The sequence below is a fragment of the Podarcis muralis genome, chromosome 11 (genome assembly GCF_964188315.1).
Source record: "Podarcis muralis chromosome 11, rPodMur119.hap1.1, whole genome shotgun sequence".
Classification (NCBI taxonomy): domain Eukaryota; kingdom Metazoa; phylum Chordata; class Lepidosauria; order Squamata; family Lacertidae; genus Podarcis; species Podarcis muralis.
The window spans coordinates 46526298-46545165 of NC_135665.1; positions in this window are offsets into that span (position 1 = coordinate 46526298).

Genomic DNA, 18868 nt, shown 5'->3' on the forward strand with positions numbered 1-18868 from the left:
GCATCTGGAGGGCAAAGATTCCCCAGCCCCATTCTTCAACTTTTAGGTTTCCTATGTGCTATGTGCTATGTCCAATACTTTGGCCACCTCATAAGAAGAGAAGACTCCCTGGAAAAGACCCTGATGTTGGGAAAGATGGAGGGCACAAGGAGAAGGGGACGACAGAGGACGAGATGGTTGGACACTGTTCTCGAAGCTACAAACATGAGTCTGACCAAACTGCGGGAGGCAGTGGAAGATAGGAGTGCCTGGCGTGCTCTGGTCCATGGTGTCACGAAGAGTCGGACACGACTGAACAACTAAACAACAACAACAACATGTGCTAGAGAGCTGGTTTAACGTAGTGAGTGCAATTACCAGGGGGTGCTTTCCATGGGGACACCCACAAGGGTAAAAAGGAAGTCCATCATCTACAGTGCACCCATGCAACTGGATTAGGGCCGGATTACCACCACCAGAAAAAGCTACTGTTCATGACTTCCAGTTTGGATCGCTACCGGGAAGGGAGCGCGGAGAAACTTCTCCGAACTACATGGGGACTTTGAGGGGCAACGCATAGGCACTGCGACCCCAATTTAATCTCAAGGGGGGCCCCCTTGAGAGAAGCGCAACCAGCGGCGTCGGAGTGATCCGCAAGCTTCTGGAGGTTTTTTTTCTCTCCATTTTTGGGGAGGAAGACCCGGAGGCAGTGGATCGAGAGACGCGCATCGGCAAGGCCTGCGAACCCCATGCAGTTATGCCTCAAGCTCCCACCGAAGTTGAGCGACAAATTTCTGTAACCCTAAAAATCTGACGTCCTTAACACCATATGACAACCGAAGAGACAAAAATTTGAACGAAAAGGTTCGAGGAACGTAGGATGCAAATGGATTTTGTTTAAAGAGCCTGACCTGATTCCTGGATTTAAGATGGCGCTGGACACTAAATCGTAAGTTTGTAACAAAGAGACTTAGTTACTCACCGGCTGTAGCGAGAGAGAAGTGAAGTCCTTGTTAGTGTTACTGCAGGGCAGTGGATAACCGACAGATAAAATTGGGACAAAGAGTAAGTTTTAGAGACTTTGTTTCATTTGGGCAGTTGCGAAAAGAACAGGAGGGGCTTGGAAGAGACGGAACGGAGGTCCAAACTAGATCGGGAGACAGGAGGGGAGAGAAGAAAGAAAACTAGAAGGGAAGCACTTTACCTCTCCCCGGCACGGCTGGGTCCGAAACAACTAAAGTCCTACGAACCCCCTCCTCTTTTTAGCCTCTGGAATCTGCCGCCTCCCGCTAGTGACTAGCAACGGGAGAGAATATCTGCGGAAGATTGCGTCCCCGCGGCTAGCTGGCATTTACATTTATTCTCCTTTTCCTTTTCACTTGCTACAGCGAGACGGGGCACACTCTTTATAACTGTAGGATCGGACATATTTTATATAATTTGGGGAAGCTCGGAAGGATATAACTGGAGTTCTGGAGATCTGGGGGATCCTGTGGGATAAGAACGGCAGTAACGCGAGGACATTGCGAGGACATTGTTAATCTACAAGCGAGGGACTTGCTCCCTTGGTCCTCTGCTGGAAGAATATAGAATTGCGTCCCAAAGAGAAAGAAGGCAGAGAAAGAAGGTCGAGAAACCTCTCGCAGAAACGATCCTTTTTTACATTCTCTGTGGATTAACCCCGGAATACAAAGAGACAGAACTACTATTCCCCTTCGGTGAGCTTGTTTCCGCACCTTTCCCTGCTCCCCCCCCTCGATTCCCCCTTTCCCCGTGACGTCCCTTGTCCTCCCCCCCTTTTTTGCCCTTTCTTCCTGCTTCCCCCCCTCCTCCCGCTTCCCCCCCTTGTTGCGCCCCTCCAGCCCTCTTTCCCAATCACTACTTCTGACTCCAGCAGGATGACAACAGACTCCTTCTTCCTGATAAAGCCCTCTGATATATAAAAACGGATTAGGCCAGACAAGTGGCTGAAGTTTCACCTAAAAAAGAAGAAATAACTGGTACCTAGTTGAAATTTGGAGAATTGGAGCAACACAATAGAATCCGGTCTTCGAACATTTTTGTTTCCTCCCTGACACGGTCCCCCTACTTATTTCGGGACCTCACTTCCTCTCATCAAATTTCCCTTATCTTTTCCCTGAGCACCCCTCCCCTTTTACCTTCCCGTCCTTACAACACCCTTCCAAAGAAGTATTGGTATAACCGCTAAAGGGGCGGTGGTGAAGCGTGATTGCCTGAATAATTAAGTGGTTTCTATAAGATTGTACGCCCTCTACGGGAGAGCCTTAAAAACGTAAATCTATTTTGTTTGTAAATATAGGAAAGGGAGGATGGCAGGAAAGGACGGGAAGAAAGCAGTGGGTACTCCGGCAGAGAGGAAAACTTCACGTCACGAAGAAATCAAAGACTTAGATATACTCTGGTTGAAAATAAAAGAAGAATTTAAGCAGAATGAGATTCACATGGAGGAAAAGTTAGGAGAGATGCAGAAATCAATAGATAGGAAAATAGAAGGGGCGGTAGGAGAACTGTCAAATAAGATAAAAGATTTAACGACCCGAACCAAATCTCTAGAAGATTCAAACAAAAAAACACAAAAAGAGATAAGAGATCAGAGAAAGGAAGTTGAGAAAATAAAAGAGAATTTTGGGGAATTAGGCAAGAGCCAGGAGCAAATTTTGGACAATTTGGCAATGATGGAAATGAAACAAAAACAACTAAATTTAAAATTCCGAGGGGTAGGAGAGGAGGTCAACGAAGATGTCAAAGGGAAAATGATAAGAGAACTGGCAAGATGGTTAAATTTAAAGGAGGAAGAAGTCACACAAGAAATAGAAAATGCCTTCAGAATAAAAGTAAAACCTAAACAAAACAGAGTAAGAAAGATCTCAGGAGACTGCCTGGTAATCTTCAAATCGACGGAGTTGAAAAATAAGATTTTAAGAGAAAGTTACCAGAAGAAACTGGTGATAGATGGAAGACCAATCATCATTTTCAAAGAAATTCCAATCAGACTCCTTCGCAAGAGAGAGGGCTACAAACAATTAGTAAATATCCTAAGGAAGAATGGCATTCAACATAGATGGGAGTTCCCAGAAGGGATCTCCTTTTTTTATAAAGAAAAAAAGATTTAAAATTGCTGAAGGTCAGGAAATCAGGAAGTTTCTACGAAGATATGAGAAAGAACTTGGTGGGACGGGGGAGGTACATGGGGGCGGGGGTGGGGGTGGGGGCGGGGGAGACGGCGCGGGTTTGGGGGGGGACTCGGAGGGGGAGGGGGAGGGGGGGAGGGGGAGGAGGGTGAAGAAACAGAAAGCAAAACCACTCGAATCTAAACTAACTGAAACTTAAATCCGCAAACTACTGTTTTATAAGTAAGTAAATAAGAATGAATCTAAAAATTCTAACATGGAATGTAAACGGTGTTGTCAGGGGTTCAGGAGCAGAGGCAAGGGCAAGGGAGGAAACAGAGAGCGAAGGGGAGGAGGCAGAAGAAAAGATGAGCGATGACGACGACCCGAGATCTCCGAGTCTTTCCAGTGAATCGGAGGATTCACAGAAAGGAGCACCAGTGGCCAAGGCAAGGGGGGAGTTTAGGGGGGCACCCCAGGAAGATAGAGCCAGAGGGGGCTCAGAGGAGAGCAGTTGGAGATCGGGACCAGCGTCACCGCCAGAGAACAGGGAAGAGGAAGGGAGCCAGGGGGCAAGCGCTGGCAGCTCACAACAGGAGGGAGGGCACGAGTCAGGGGTGGCCACACCTCCATCTGGGAGCGAAGAGACGGTTAGACGGAAGGTGGAAGGTTGGGCGCGCGCGCCAAGTTCAAATGCACAGGAAGGCGGCGCAGTAGGCAGCCCGGAAAGAGAGCCGGGTCCTAAAGCCCGGCGCAAGGAGACAGGAGGGTCCGGGGGGTCAGCGTCAGAAGAATCCCGGAAGGAAGAGACCCAGGGGGGCAGAGGGACCCAGAGAAGAACAGTCAGGCGGAAAAGGTGGAGCAGGGCTAGGATATTAAGTTGGTGTACAAGGGGCGGAGATTCAGACGGAGCTTCGCCGATCTAGCTACTAGACGTAGAGTTGCACGCAGCAGCTTGAGAATGGAAACTGTAACTCAATAAAGACTTTTACTTAATGACCGTTGGCTAGCGTGATCCTCTGTGAGCTAGGATCTTGAAGCAACTCTGACAGGTGTGAACGACAAAGCGAAAAGGAATAAAGTTGTAAATGTTTTGAAAAAGAAAAAATTGGACATAATCTGTATACAAGAGACTCATGTAGCCAAAAAGCATAATCGTGTATTAATAAATAGGAAGCTAGGAATGGAATTTATAAGCTCCACGGCAGAGAAAAAAAAAGGAGTAGTAACATATGTTAAGGAAAAATGGGAACCTAAACTGATTTATAAAGACGAAGAAGGAAGGATATTGGGGGTACAAATCAGCTTCCAGGGGGGAAAAATTAATGTGGTAAACATATACGCCCCAAATTCAAACAAACCAGAGTTTTTCAAGAAATTAGAACAAGTTTTAATAGAATTAGAAAACAACAGGACGATACTGCTTGGAGATTTTAATGCTGTGCCAATTCCAGAAATTGATAGACAAACAGAAAAGGGGAAAAAGAACCAAGGGAAGCTGCCAAAGTCCTTCCAAGACTTGGAAGAAAATATGGACTTAATAGACATCTGGAGACATAAACATCCAATAGAAAAGCAGTTTACCTTCTTCTCAGAAGTACATAAGAGCTGGGGCAGAATAGACCAAATTTGGACGTCGAGAGAACTCTCCTTAAGAGCTACGAAATGTGAAATTCACCCGAGAACTCTCTCAGACCACAACTCAATAACATTGGAATTAAAAAGTGAACTACAAGGAGGTTTTAGATGGAGATTAAATGAACAACTCTTAGAGGACGAGGAAGTCATCGGAAAAGCTAAAGCTACTTTAAAAGATTATTTCGAACTGAATCTTAACACAGGAGTTAGCTTAGAAATAACCTGGGACGCCAGCAAGGCGGTGCTGAGAGGCTTCTTCATCCAGCAGAACAGTTACAAAAAGAAACTAAGGCAACAAAAGAAAGAAGAGATCCTCAATCAGATAAGGCAGTCAGAGAAAAAACTGACAGAGAACCCAAAAGACACACAAAGCATACAAGTAATTAAAATATTACAGACACAATATTCGATGTTAGTGAACCAAGAAATTGAATGGAAAATCAGGTTAATGAGGCAAAGATATTTTGAATCAGCCAATAAAACTGGAAAATTATTAGCGTGGCAACTGAGGAAAAGACAAAAGCAAAGTGTGATAAACAAAATAAAAGTAGAAGAAGAAACAGTAGAAGACCCAAAAAAGATACAAAAAATCTTCCTGGAGTTCTATGAAGGGCTATATAAAAAAGGAGAGGAGGATATGACCCTAACAGAAAAGTACTTAGAGAACTGTAAAGGGAGGACTTTAACGGCCGAAGAGAAAATACAACTAAACAGACTCATAAATATAGAGGAGATTCAGAATGCAATTAAAAGAATGAAATTGGGGAAGACTCCAGGCCCGGATGGCTTATCGGCAAAATACTATAAAGTCCTAGGAAACCAACTTGCGCCAGCCCTCTGTGAGGTTATGAATAATATTTTAAAGGATGGAAAAATACCGGAGTCATGGCGGGAGGCTTTCATAACTTTAATTCCAAAATCGGACACCGACAAATTAAACATCAAAAATTATAGGCCAATATCTCTACTAAATAATGATTATAAAATATTTGCTGACATAATGGCAAACAGGTTGAAACAACATCTAACGGATTTAATCCATAAGGACCAGGCCGGGTTTTTGCCGAACAGGTTTCTGAAAGACAATGTTAGACATGTCATAAATATAATTGAGTACCTGGAGGTCAATAACAATGTACCGGCAGCATTGATGTTTGTGGACGCTGAAAAGGCGTTCGATAACGTATCATGGATGTTTATGATAAAATGTTTGGAGAAGGCGGGGATAGAGGGCGATTTCCTGAAAGGAATACAAGCTATATATTCAACTCAATCGGCCAAACTGGTAATAAATAATAACCTGACAAACCAATTCAAGATAGAAAAGGGAACAAGACAGGGTTGCCCTCTCTCCCCGCTTCTATTCATTATGGTTTTAGAAATATTGGCGAATAAAATTAGAACCTCGTCTGAGATACGAGGAATTAGAATAGGATTGAAGGAATTTAAACTAAAGGCCTACGCAGACGACCTGATATTATCCTTGGAAGAACCTCGAGAGAGTATTGGCAAAGCATTAGAGATCCTGGAAGAATACGGCAAGCTATCCGGCTTTAAACTAAACAAACTGAAGACAAAAATGCTGACAAAAAATTTGAAAAGTGAAGAAAAAGAAGAACTAGAAAGAAAATATGGAATAAAAATCGCAAAAAAAATAAAATATTTAGGAATCTGGCTCACATCAAAAAATATAAACTTAATTGAAGACAACTACTCGGTAGTTTGGAAAGAGATCAAAAGAGATTTTGATGTTCGGAATAGAGTCAATTTATCGTGGTTGGGTAGGATGGAGGCGATAAAGATGGTCGTACTTCCTAAGATGTTGTTCCTTTTCCAAAACATTCCAATAATTAGGGGGTCTAAATTGTTTAAAGATTGGCAACGGACTCTCTCCAGATTCATCTGGCAGGGGAGAAGACCAAGGATTAGATTTAAAATTCTTACGGACCGAAAGGAAAGAGGGGGTTTCGCTGTTCCAAATTTAAAGTTGTATCATGAGGCCGCATGTTTATGCTGGGTTAAAGAGTGGATCACTCTAGAAAATAGTGACCTACTGGACCTGGAAGGGGCGGATAATAGATATGGCTGGCATGCCTATCTATGGCGGAGCAAAGGGAAAGTGCATAGGGGATTTTCGAGTCACATCATTAGAGGCCCCCTGTATGAAGCCTGGGAAAGGAACAAAAAACTACTGGAATGGCGAACCCCCTGGTGGCTGTCCCCTTTTAATATTATAACAACTAAAAATACAAATACGGGAGTAAAGAATTTAACATATGAGGACCTATTGGTAAGATCGGAAGACACGTGGAAATTAAGACCATACGAGGAGCTGGAGGGAAAACTGACAGTTTGGCTACAGTACTATCAAATCAATGCCATATGGGCGGAAGATAAAAAAATTGGAATGAATGAAAAAAAAATCGAAATTTCAGATTGAAATAATTGAAGGTAACTCTAAATTATTATCTAAAATGTACAATATACTATTGGAGTGGGACACAAAGGACGAGGAGATCAAAGAAGTCATGGTTAAATGGGCGATAGATCTAGGACATAACATAGCCTATGAGCAGTGGTTAAAACTGTGGGAGAAGGGAATAAAATTTACGGCGTGTGCCGCAATCAGGGAAAACATAGAAAAGATGATTCACAGATGGTATCTAACACCAGAAAAACTGAACAGGATATACAAGATTGGTAGCGGGGTCTGCTGGAGGTGTAAAGTAAAGGAGGGTAATTTCATGCATATGTGGTGGGCCTGCGAGGATATTAAAAAATTCTGGGATACCATATACAACGAGTTAAAAAAAATATTAAAATACACATTTCCAAAAAGACCAGAGGCCTTTTTATTAGGCATCATAGGAGAGGAGATTAAGAAAGAAGATGTAATTTTGTTCCAGTACTCAACAGCAGCGGCCAGACTGCTAATTGCTCAAAAATGGAAAAGCACGAGCACCCCAACGATGATGGAATGGCAAAATAAGCTATATGACTTCTTTGAATTGGCAAATATGACGCAGAAAATCAGAAACCAAAAGAATACAAAGTTAAGGGATGATTGGGCTAAATTTATGGCATATATAGAAAGAAATTATGAAAACATACCAACTATAGTTGGTTTATTATAAAACTTTCGATGTTTCAAGTTACTAAACAACAACAGCTGTAAAAATAGAATCTTGGAAAAATTAGGAATCCGGAATCAAGAGGGATGGAAGTCGAATTGTATGTTGTCTTGTTTTTTCTCTACTTTTTTTTCTCTTTTTTTTCTTTTTTTTTTTCTACATCTATTTACTTTTGTTATGTGTATGCATTAAACGAAACTTAATAAAAAAAAATTATAAAAAAAAACAGAAAAAGCTACTGTTCATGGGGCAAAAGTGAGCGGGTGTCATGACCCTGGAGTTGGACTCTTCATCGGCAGGGGATGTGGGGCTCTGAAGCAAAAGGGGAGAGCATGCAGGGTCAGCCCCAGAACTGTTCTCAGGTGAACCTGTGGCGTGAGTTCCCCAACCCTGTGGCCTGTGGATGTAGCTCTGACTCAAAGGATTCCACTGCAGAAGAACCATGGGCACCCAGGAAGGCTGCATTCTTCGTGGAATGAAAGCAAAGATAAAAACACACATGGGGAAAGGTCATAGCTCAGTGGCAGAGGATTTGCCTTTGCATGCAGAAGGTCCCAGGTTTAATGTTGTGAAAAGCTGCAGAATCATTTAGCATGCTGCATCACTGAGACTCATCTTGAGGATGACTCATTCTCTCTATAAGTACAGTGGTGCCTCAGGTTAAGAACTTAATTCATTCCGGAGGTCTCTTCTTAACCTGAAGACCACTTTAGCTAATGGGGCCTCCTGCTGCCGCCGCACCGCCAGAGCATGATTTCTGTTCTCATCCTGAAGCAAAGTTCTTAACCTGAGGTACTATTTCTGGGTTAGTGGAGTCTGTCACCTGAAGTGTCTGTCACCTGAAACATCTGTAATCTGAGGTACCACTATACAGTGGTACCTCTGGTTGCGAACGGGATCTGTTCCAGAGGCCCGTTCGCAACATGAAAAGAGCGCAACCTGCAGCAGCACGTCTGCGCACACGCGGGTTGCGATTTGCCACTTCTGTGCATGCGCGCATTGTCATTTTTTTTGCGTGAGCAGTGAAACCTGGAAGTAACCCTTTCCGGTACTTCCGGGTCGCCGTGGGACATAACTTGAAAGAATGTAACATGAAGCGGATGTTACATGAGGTATGACTCTATTGTATCTGCTTGCAGGCAGACTCAGACTGTGTCTCTCTCACGGTCTGTGTGGTGGAGCCTTTGCTCTGTGAAGCCTGCGCTCAGTGGAAACTCTGTGTATGCTCTGAAGCTAGTTTAATCTTCTGTTCCCTATGCTGTTATTTGCAAACAAGTTTATTTTAACTCAGTAAAGCTTTTATTCTTTTGCTGAAGAAGTTTCTGTGTTATAAATTTACGCTGTGCGTCAGAAGAGACTCCTGCTTGAAACTCCAGACAGCTACTGACCGTCAGTGTAGACAATACTGTGCCAGATGTACCTGTGGTCTGACTTGGTCTAAAGCAGCTCCCTATGTTCCTATACATTGGCCAACACAAAAGTAAGGTAAACTTAGCACTGTAATGCTCCACCCCCACTGATAATTGCTGAAAATGCGATGTCTTTTCTCATTAATTGGGAAGCAGTCAGAGGGGAAAATGCAGTAGAAATTTTCGGCATGGCGCTAATGTATATATTACACATTCTTATTGTTAGTTGGAATCAATTATTTCACTAATTCTAAACAGGGTGCTTCTAATAAAGATGCTAATGAGAATCAACCAGTGTAATGTTTTTTTAAAAAAACTGTTATTGTTAGTGAGGACATCATAATACCAAGCTGATTTTAATTATGATAATGGTCTGAAAACTGACATTTATTATTCCAGTTGCTACTTTGGAATCATGTTAATTAACCGAAATGTTTCAAGATGCTACTGGGATCACGCTCACTTTGTTGGCCTGGTTTCATTGAACACCATATAATATGGCTGTGGATGTAAAGAAAATGTGCTTGAGAATGGGGTTGAGAAAAAGCAGCTAACTTTGTTTTGAATGGTACTTAGAACTGTCTCATCAGTGGTTTAATCAGCACTGATGATTGACAGCAGTGATTCCCAAGGTACCTGCCTCTGTGCAATATATACCATCTATTGTTCTTTCAGCATTCTCACTTTTCCTGTTTTACCCACATTCATCCCCACCACCATCAAAATAGCTACTGCCAATCAGTATATTTCCCCCTCTGCTGGAGGTGGGAGGATGAGGCCCCAAGGGCCAGGTCCCCCCATCTTATACTAAGAAAAGGGGGGGGGGAGAGAACAGTGGTAGAGGGGGAGGGGGTTTGGCATAGGGAAGAAATGGTGTTTAGTGGGACCAGGTAGGTAATGAAGCAAAGGGAACTTGCCCATCAAAACCAGCTAGCCCCTCAAAGACCTCAAAATTCCCCGAGCCACTTAACACCATTGCATTACCAACCCATATTTTCTCCTCATTATGACCAACAGAGGTAAAAAGGCCATAGGAGGCCTTTTGCCTGGATGCAAAAATGGGAAAATATCATTTATCTTTAAAGACGTTTTCAGGAAGAGTTAAGATCATGCCTTTATATAGACATGCCAAGGGTTGTGGCCAATGTCATTCCTACTCAGAGTAAACCCATTGAAATTAATAGACATGGCTAATGTAGGTTCATGCATTTCATCGGATCGACTCTGAGCAGGACTTAGTTGCTTACAATCCCAATCAATTTTTAAAATAAATATTAAGTCTTTAATATGGCAGGCAAGATGTAGAGTTGCGAAGGGCAAGGCGAGTGTCACATGCCTCGCAAGGTTCTTGTGGGAAGAATATTAAATGCTGCTCTCCAAATTATCTGAAGAAGAGAACTGAAATGTAGGTACCAGTTCCTTGGTGTTTCAGTCCTCAAGTGATGAGTGCACATCTGTGAATTTCACTGTATCTCTAGGTTTTATGGTTTAATTAAACTAGGAGACCGATGCCAACAAAAAACAGCAGGCACTGAACCAGACGATTATTCCTTTTAAATTTTTATTTACTTATTTCTGGGAAGTACATCCTGCACATTTTCATTCAACAAGGGGTGCTCTAAAAACCAGGCAAAAATATTAATGCTGCACAGATTGGGGGACCTTTTTTTGTCTGAATGCTACTCACATATAACACCCACCCACCACAAATACTGATACCCATGCATACATACATGTACATGCCACACAAATACACACATGCGCGTGCACACATGTGTGCATACACACATGTATAAACACACATGCAGCACACACATTCAGAGTTTCGCTCTCCTCCTCTGTCCAGCAATTAGCACTGAAAAAGTATTTTAGCTCTGCATCAAGAGCTCTGTTACTCAGTTTGCTACAGATGTGATTTCCCTCCCCTCCTCAGCATTTAAGGTAAATTATCTATTTGAGCGATAGCTTTTAACCCAGAATGGTTTAGGGGCAAAGGAGCATTTGGTGCTTCTGACTAAATTGGTGTTCTTATTCGCTTTGAAGCACAGCAAAAGTAAGAAGTAGAGCAGGACGACATGCAAATCTGCCAGAGTAGAAACCTCATTACTGCAGGAAGAGATAATCACATTAGGGAAATTTCATGTATGAGAATTAATTATATGGATGCCTTTAGGGCCATCATTATTCTAAACAAAGACATTGGAGGAACAGAGTGATGAAATTGAAAGTAGCAGGACATTTCTGTCTTCTTGTTATAAAAGTTTTAGATGTATGACAAAACCGAGCACTAATGTGTCCAGCATACTAGATAACTGGTCTGTGTTGACTCCTAGTTGTGCTCCCTCAAGGAGATATGAATCTACTACAGACAAATGCGTTGAACAGGTTTTTGAAATATGAATTCTTAATTTATGCCTCAGATGTGTTCACTAGACAATGGCCTAGGTCAGAATTTAGTAGCAAATAGTGAAGCACAGTCAGATCCAGAATGACTTGCTGCTGAATAAGACATTGGTTCTACTTTAGGGTGAGGAGATGGCCACATTGTAGACAGACAGCGTAAGAGATAATGTGATTAATACTTTTAAATCAGGAATTGTAAGAGCATATGAAGAGTTGTACTGAAGCAGACCAAAGTCCTACCTAGCTGTCAGGGACTGGTCACCCTCCTGCACTTCCCAGAGAAGAGGGAGACAGTATAGATTTAGAACATTGGTTTGCAGAAGGTCATAGTTCAGAGGCTGCAGAGGGGAGAAGCTGGGAAATATTGGAAGAGCAGCAGGAAGAAGCACCGGGGAGAGACAGCTAACAGACTCAGTGTCTTTAGACAGCATTCATGAGCCCCCCCCTCCCAGGACACGGCGTGTATTGAGAATAGTAGAACAAAAAGCTCAGAGGCAGAAAGCACAGATTAGCCGGCACAGGGATGACGTAGAATAGAAGAGAAGGAGGGGGTGGGACTTTACTTGGAGCAACGCTGTCTAAGAGAGACAGTATTTCTCTCTCTCTCTCTCTCTCTCTCTCTCTCTCTCTCTCCCTCCCTCCCTCCCTCCCTCTCTCTCTGAATATTGAATGAAAGACTGGTAAGAACTCTTCTTGTTTTTCTACTTCTTGGCTGCCACCATGGAAGGGATTGGATTCCCGGAAGCTGTGACGCTAGCCCAGCATCAAGTTTCCCACAATGGTCAACTGGATAACCCTGGGAGTCCAACTTCAAATTGGCTGCCATCTCAATTTTGCTTACAACCAACCCTGTCGTACACTGTATGTTAACCCTTTCACCAGCCCAAATAAAAGAAACAAACAGGGGGGCGTGTCTCACCTTGCAGAAGGGAATAGCAGATAGCTGTGGGTTCCAGCAAAACACAAGGGAAGCAAGATGGGCCACTTCCCACGTAGTAAATGACAGTCTGAGTGCCTTTTCCATCTGGAGCTACAAGCACCATGATTCCAGGTGATTACAGCAGGCCCCCAAATAAGGGCAGAAACATAAACGCTTCAAAGAAGGACTGCAAAAGCAGAAATTTTGTTCACTTATCTTTCATCCATGGGGTGGGGCACTCCATTTATTTTTAAAACCATTTCTAGGCCAACTGCACAAATATAATTTCCAGATCGCTCTGGGTGTACTTCAAAGGTTGGCGGCACCTTCTTGTCCAGTGCCAACATTTAGTTAACCTTATAAAGTCCACTTTCAGGCTGGAAATAACCGTTATCACTTAGGAGAACAAATGGCTCGTCTTCACATTGTTAAGAAGATCTAAGTCAAAGGATCCCTTGGGACTATAAATGACCGGGGAACATTTATCAAGAGCTGCACAGCCCCCTGGTCTTGCTTTCCTATTACAAGATGAACCTTTTTGCCACAGATCCCAGAGAATAAGGAAGGCCAACCCATATTCTGACCCACAAAGTGCCCTTAGCAACCTGGCCATCTACCCAGACAGCATACTAATCACTTTCACTTTCATACTCAGGAAATAATGGAGCAAGATAATACATTACCTCTCCATTGACTGACACTCTCTGTCTCCATGTGGGCCAAATTCCTGTCTCATTTTCTTTTACATAAATTGAAAAGGAATAGCAAGGATATCAGTGGGCCACAGGAACTACGTTCATTGACAATATTTTTTTGATCATCATATTTATTCCTTCATTTAATTTGGTATTTACCCACTACATTTTTTTTAAAAAGAAAACCATCTATATCTATATCTATGTAAAACTTTTCATGTTATCTCGGTGCATAATTGTTTGACCTTCACAACTTGAGACATGCATCCCTAAAGAACTCCTTCTCTCTGTATTAGTCTACATCCTTGTTGCTGTTAAATGATCATGCCAATCTTCGTATGTGTGAAGGAACTGGAATTTGCTGACCTGGATTCTTTGCATGGACTTTTCCTGTAGGGACTATTGCATGTTATTTGAGAATGCATATCTGTCTTGTCTGTTTTGGGATTATAGGGCTAACTTGTGAAGCATGGCATTACCCCAAAAGCTCAGTTGGGAAGAGGGAATTTCATTGCAGATGAGAAGTTTCTGAAGGACTCCATGACTTCCTGTAGCCTGTTGGGCAGAGCAAGGTAGCCTATATCTGCAGTTTGCCAGCTTGGAGGTCCTTTAGATCAAGGTATATCTCAGTGTGATAAAGAAAAAGCTTTGAATACCTGGGAGAGGCAAACAAAGAGGAAGGAGTTACTACTCAAGAGTAAGATTCTTCTAAGAGTTTGGTGAAATGAGGGACTGCTTAAATGGATGGCATTTGAACCTACAATGGTACCTTGGTTGTCAAACAAAATCCGTTCCAGAAGTCTGTTCAACTTCCAAAAAAGTTTGACAACCAAGGCGCAGCTTCCGATTGACTCAGTCAGAAGCTGCAGTAGCCACGTCGGATGTTCGGCTTCCAAAAAACGTTCAAAAACCGGAACACTCACTTGTGGCATTTGGGAGCCAAAACGGATGAGTACCAAGGCGTTCGAGAACCATGGTACGGCTGTACTTTATTTTCTTATTTTGCTCCAAAAGAATTTATTGTGTTTCTATACACTCTTCATTGCACATCTTTCTCTTAACACTCTATTTTTTTTTTTAATTAGCTGGATTTCTGTAACTTTTGCATTGCATATCTTTTTCTTTAAAAATCTACATTTATTTCATCTTAACTCCTTATAAATGTGTGGTTTTAGGTCATTTGAAACACCCTCGCCCTGTGTGCTGTTTTGGGGGTTCTACCAACTCCCTGACTGAATTCCAAAGGTTGTGGGGAATAGAGAGGTGACCCTATTGTGCTAGGAAATTTCCTTGCACAGGCTTTCACCAGTGGGACCAGTTAGTTGAATCTCACCCCCATTAGCAGAACCGTCAATGTCCATCAATGTGTTTTACATTTACAATGCAGTTTTTCATAGTCAGAATCACTTAACGGCTAAGATATAACTAATAAGTGATTTAGGCTTTGCCCACTTGTTTAAAGAACACAAGTTCTTTTCTTGGTCAGATCAAGGTCTACCTAGGCCAGAAGTCTTTGCAAGAATCCCAGGAATCAACAGGCAGAGATTGAACCATCAGAAATTGCTTAATGGACCATCAGCAGATCATGAGTCTATGTTCTGCCCAGACATATTGTACAGTAAAAGAATCTTGTAGCACCTCCCTCTTGAGAGTCCCATGGACTGCAAGAAGATCAAACCTATCCATTCTTAAGGAAATCAGCCCTGAGTGCTCACTGGAAGGACAGATTGTGAAGCTGAGGCTCCAATACTTTGGCCACCTCATGAGAAGAGAAGATTCCCTGGAAAAGACCCTGATGTTGGGAAAGATGGAGGGCACAAGGAGAAGGGGACAACAGAGGACAAGATGGTTGGATAGTGTTCTCGAAGCTACCAACATGAGTTTGACCAAACTGCGGGAGGCAGTGGAAGACAGGAGTGCCTGGCGTGCTCTGGTCTATGGGGTCACGAAGAGTCGGACACGACTAAACGACTAAACAACAACAACAACAAAGCACCTCCCTCCTGGTAATAGCACCTAACATGCTCTAGAAAGCCCCATCATAATTGATTGAAGGGTTTTTCAACATTTTGACAGCAATGTTTTTCTAGAACAAGATGGAAAAAGAGAAGTAGTCTTTATTTAGGTAGTGATACAGGCATTGGAAATGATGCAGGAACCTTGAAATGTGGGTTCTAATGCAGTAACACCAGCACTGTGAAGCATCCTCATTGTGGGACATAAAGTCAAATTTAAGAGACCAAATCTTTCTCTAATCTTCTTACCAAGTTTTGCAAACATGGGGTGTGCCAAAAGAAACTATGTGACCTGACCTATTTCTAAATACAGTAATTAAGCTACAAGATCAGGAAACAGTCAACCTTCTTATCTAACTTCTCTTTAATTGGATGTTCTGTTACATAGCTATAGGCTGAGTTTTTCTGCTGATCAGCTGTCCATCTGGAACATGACAGCAAACATTCTGAATGTATAGCTATGTCAATAACAATCCCTTGGCAGAACCAAACCATTGATTAGTACAACATTCAGCCGATGTGTATTGGCAGTACCAAGTATTGAAGACTGAGTGTTGAAATAATAAACATTCTTACTAAGTAAGTGTGCTCAGTGGGACTTATTAACTACTAAGTGTGTTTAGGATTGCAGCCTAAGTCTGTGCACCTGAGACTTTAAAACAATTCACATTGAAATAAATGTAAGTACATCCAGGAATCAGGATGTAAAACAGTTTCTTGGTGCTTGGGCAGTTAATACAGTCCTAGCAATTTGAGTTATCTCTAGAGCCTCATCGTTGTGGTTGTTCGTCACAATTCAGCCAAAATTAAACCCTGGAAAGTTCCATTAATTTCAACGGGAGAGATTAAAACACATGTTTAAATGGAAATCAACATGCTGTAAGGGTGCTTGGCTTTGGCCAGATTGCCACCATTTTATTTATTCTCTTGGTTTCTGATATGTAAAGCAGTTAAGAATTGCGGAGGGTGGGGTGGGATATTGTCTTATGCACAAGTTCTTTGGGATACTAGAATCTGCCATTTTTGGAACCTGAAGAGTGAATGTTCTTTCTCTCTGTAGTATCTTAAGGCATGGCCAACATCTGATGTGAAAATATTCATGCAACCTCCCCCCCCCCCCTATTCCTTCTGATGACCATTTAGATCACTCAGAGGTACAAATAAACACTATGCCAACAGTAATTCTATTTCCCTGTGACTTTAAATGATCACGAGAACCTTTCCCCCCAGTGGCACATGCCCAGGGACAACAGTAAAGAAGTAATTACTCATGCAAATGCAGGACGTCTTGAAGGAAACACTTATATATAATTTACATTCATGTATAATGCACATTTCAAGTAGCTCAGAAATGACTTGCCAGTGGATGCAGTTTTCTGAGAAAATACAATTTGTTTTGTCTGCGCTCCAAGCATCTGGGATGACTGAGGAATTGGATCTTTTTGAACCAAACAGAGTTGTGCTTCCCAGAATAATGGGTGGACAGAACATAGTTATCATTTGACTTTTGCACTGTTCTGAATTTTGAGATGCAGCTCTTGGCTGAAAAAATATCAGAAAGTGTCTTAAAATGCATATTTTGAGACAAAACACATCTACGAATGTATACTTTGAGTAAAAATTACAGTCCTGCAGACCTACAGTCGTTGGTAATGCCGTTACTGGGTGTTGCCCAGTTGACACTGACCCATGAAAGGGCCTTCTTGGTGGTGGCTTCCCATTCATAAAATACCCTCCCTGGTGAAGTGTGTCCCTTCCCATCATCACTAATATTTGTGAGGAATTTGAAAACATCTTTGTACACCCAGGCTTTTGATAGCCGAATGATACTGCTCCTCGCAACCTTCACAATCTCTGCTGTGTGGGGATATGACTGCTTAAATTTTCTTCCAGATATTCTACGGGAGTAATCCTTTACACAAGAAGCTGTCTTAAAGGAGGCCAGTGTGAGCTCAGCCAGTGTAAAGTTACACCATATCCAGACTCTGCTCAGCAGTGGATCTGCAGCTGGCTGAGATGACCTAAGTCTGTCAGAGGGAAAACACGCCTTTAAGATGGTGTTGAGTTACATCGTCCTTTTTCCGGCTTACCTTATGCCACGTCTGCCCACCCCTATGCCCCTAGAATGTCCCCTTTTCAGAACTTACACCAGCTCAGCCAACTGGGTCCCAGGATGGGAGAGAGATGCCAACATATCTTGCTTGAAACCCAACAGAGTTAGTGTCAATCAGTAGAGACAATACTGAGCTAGATGAAACAATGGTCTGACTCAGTATAAGACAGTTTTCTATGTTCCTGAAAGCAGTGGGGACTATTTTATTCACTTAGACATTTCGGATATGTTGTTGTTTCTAATATAAAGGTAAAGGACCCCTGGACGGTTAAGTCCAGTCAAAAGCGACTATGGGGTTGTGGCGCTCATCTCGCTTTCAGGCCAAGGGAGCCGGCATTTGTCCACAGACAGCTTTCCAGATCATGTGGCTAGCATGACTAAACCACTTCTGAAGCAACAGGACACCATGATGGAAACCAGAGTGCAAGGAAACACCATTTACCTTCCCACTGCTGCAGTACCTATTTATCTACTTGCACTGGTATGCTTTCGAACTGCTAGGTTGGCAGAAGTTGGGACAGAGCAACGGGAGCTCACCCCATTGCGGGGATTTGAACTGCCAACCTTCTGATCAGTGAGCCCAAGAGGCTCAGTTGTTTAAACCACAGCACCACCCGCGTCCCTTTTTCTAACATAGCACTGCCTTAACCATAGAGGGAAACTCTTGTGAAACATGGAACACCTGCTACATTTTTATTCCACTTTCTCTTACATTCAAAAAATGTGTTTTAAGGATCGCAAAATACCTGCCATATGTTCCATTTGGAATAATGTTGGGATTTTTTTTTAATACCATAAATTAAAAAGCAAACCTTCTCAGTTCCAAGTATTACTTATGCCTTCATGATGATGAGTGATGAAGAAATGGACGGACACATTAGATGTTCTTACCATGTTGGTTTCTTTGTCTGTGCTCAAAACAGAAACTTCCATTCAGCTGCTTTTAGTGTCATACCCATCTACTCTTGAGTTGTATCATCTGTCTCCCGTAAGCCTAGATATAGCTGCCAGGCAACCTCCTGGTATTGTACAAACTACAGTAGGCTATTTTTAGTTGGGTGATGCTTTCTTTATTAACTTGCGTAGGTGGTTGGCATTGTTTAAAATGATGCTGTGTCTCTTTAATGTGGGACATGGCTAAATTTCCCCCCTTAGTTTTGTGTCACTTCACTTGCTGAGTGAATTCCTATCAAGAACCTTTCCTGGTTTGCCCGTCTAACACTTTGTGACATTTCAGGGTACCTGGATGTGATATATGTAGTCAGTGAAGAAACCGCTTGCTTAAAAATAGAAAAAATAAAGGTATATCCCATTCCTGGATTACTTAACTCTTCTGCTTGTATCAAGAAAGGTTGGTTGTAGAATAATTGGTACTTCAGCTCTTTAACACATTTCCCCCCAAAAAAGAGTAGGGGGGAAGGGCAGAAAAAAGAGA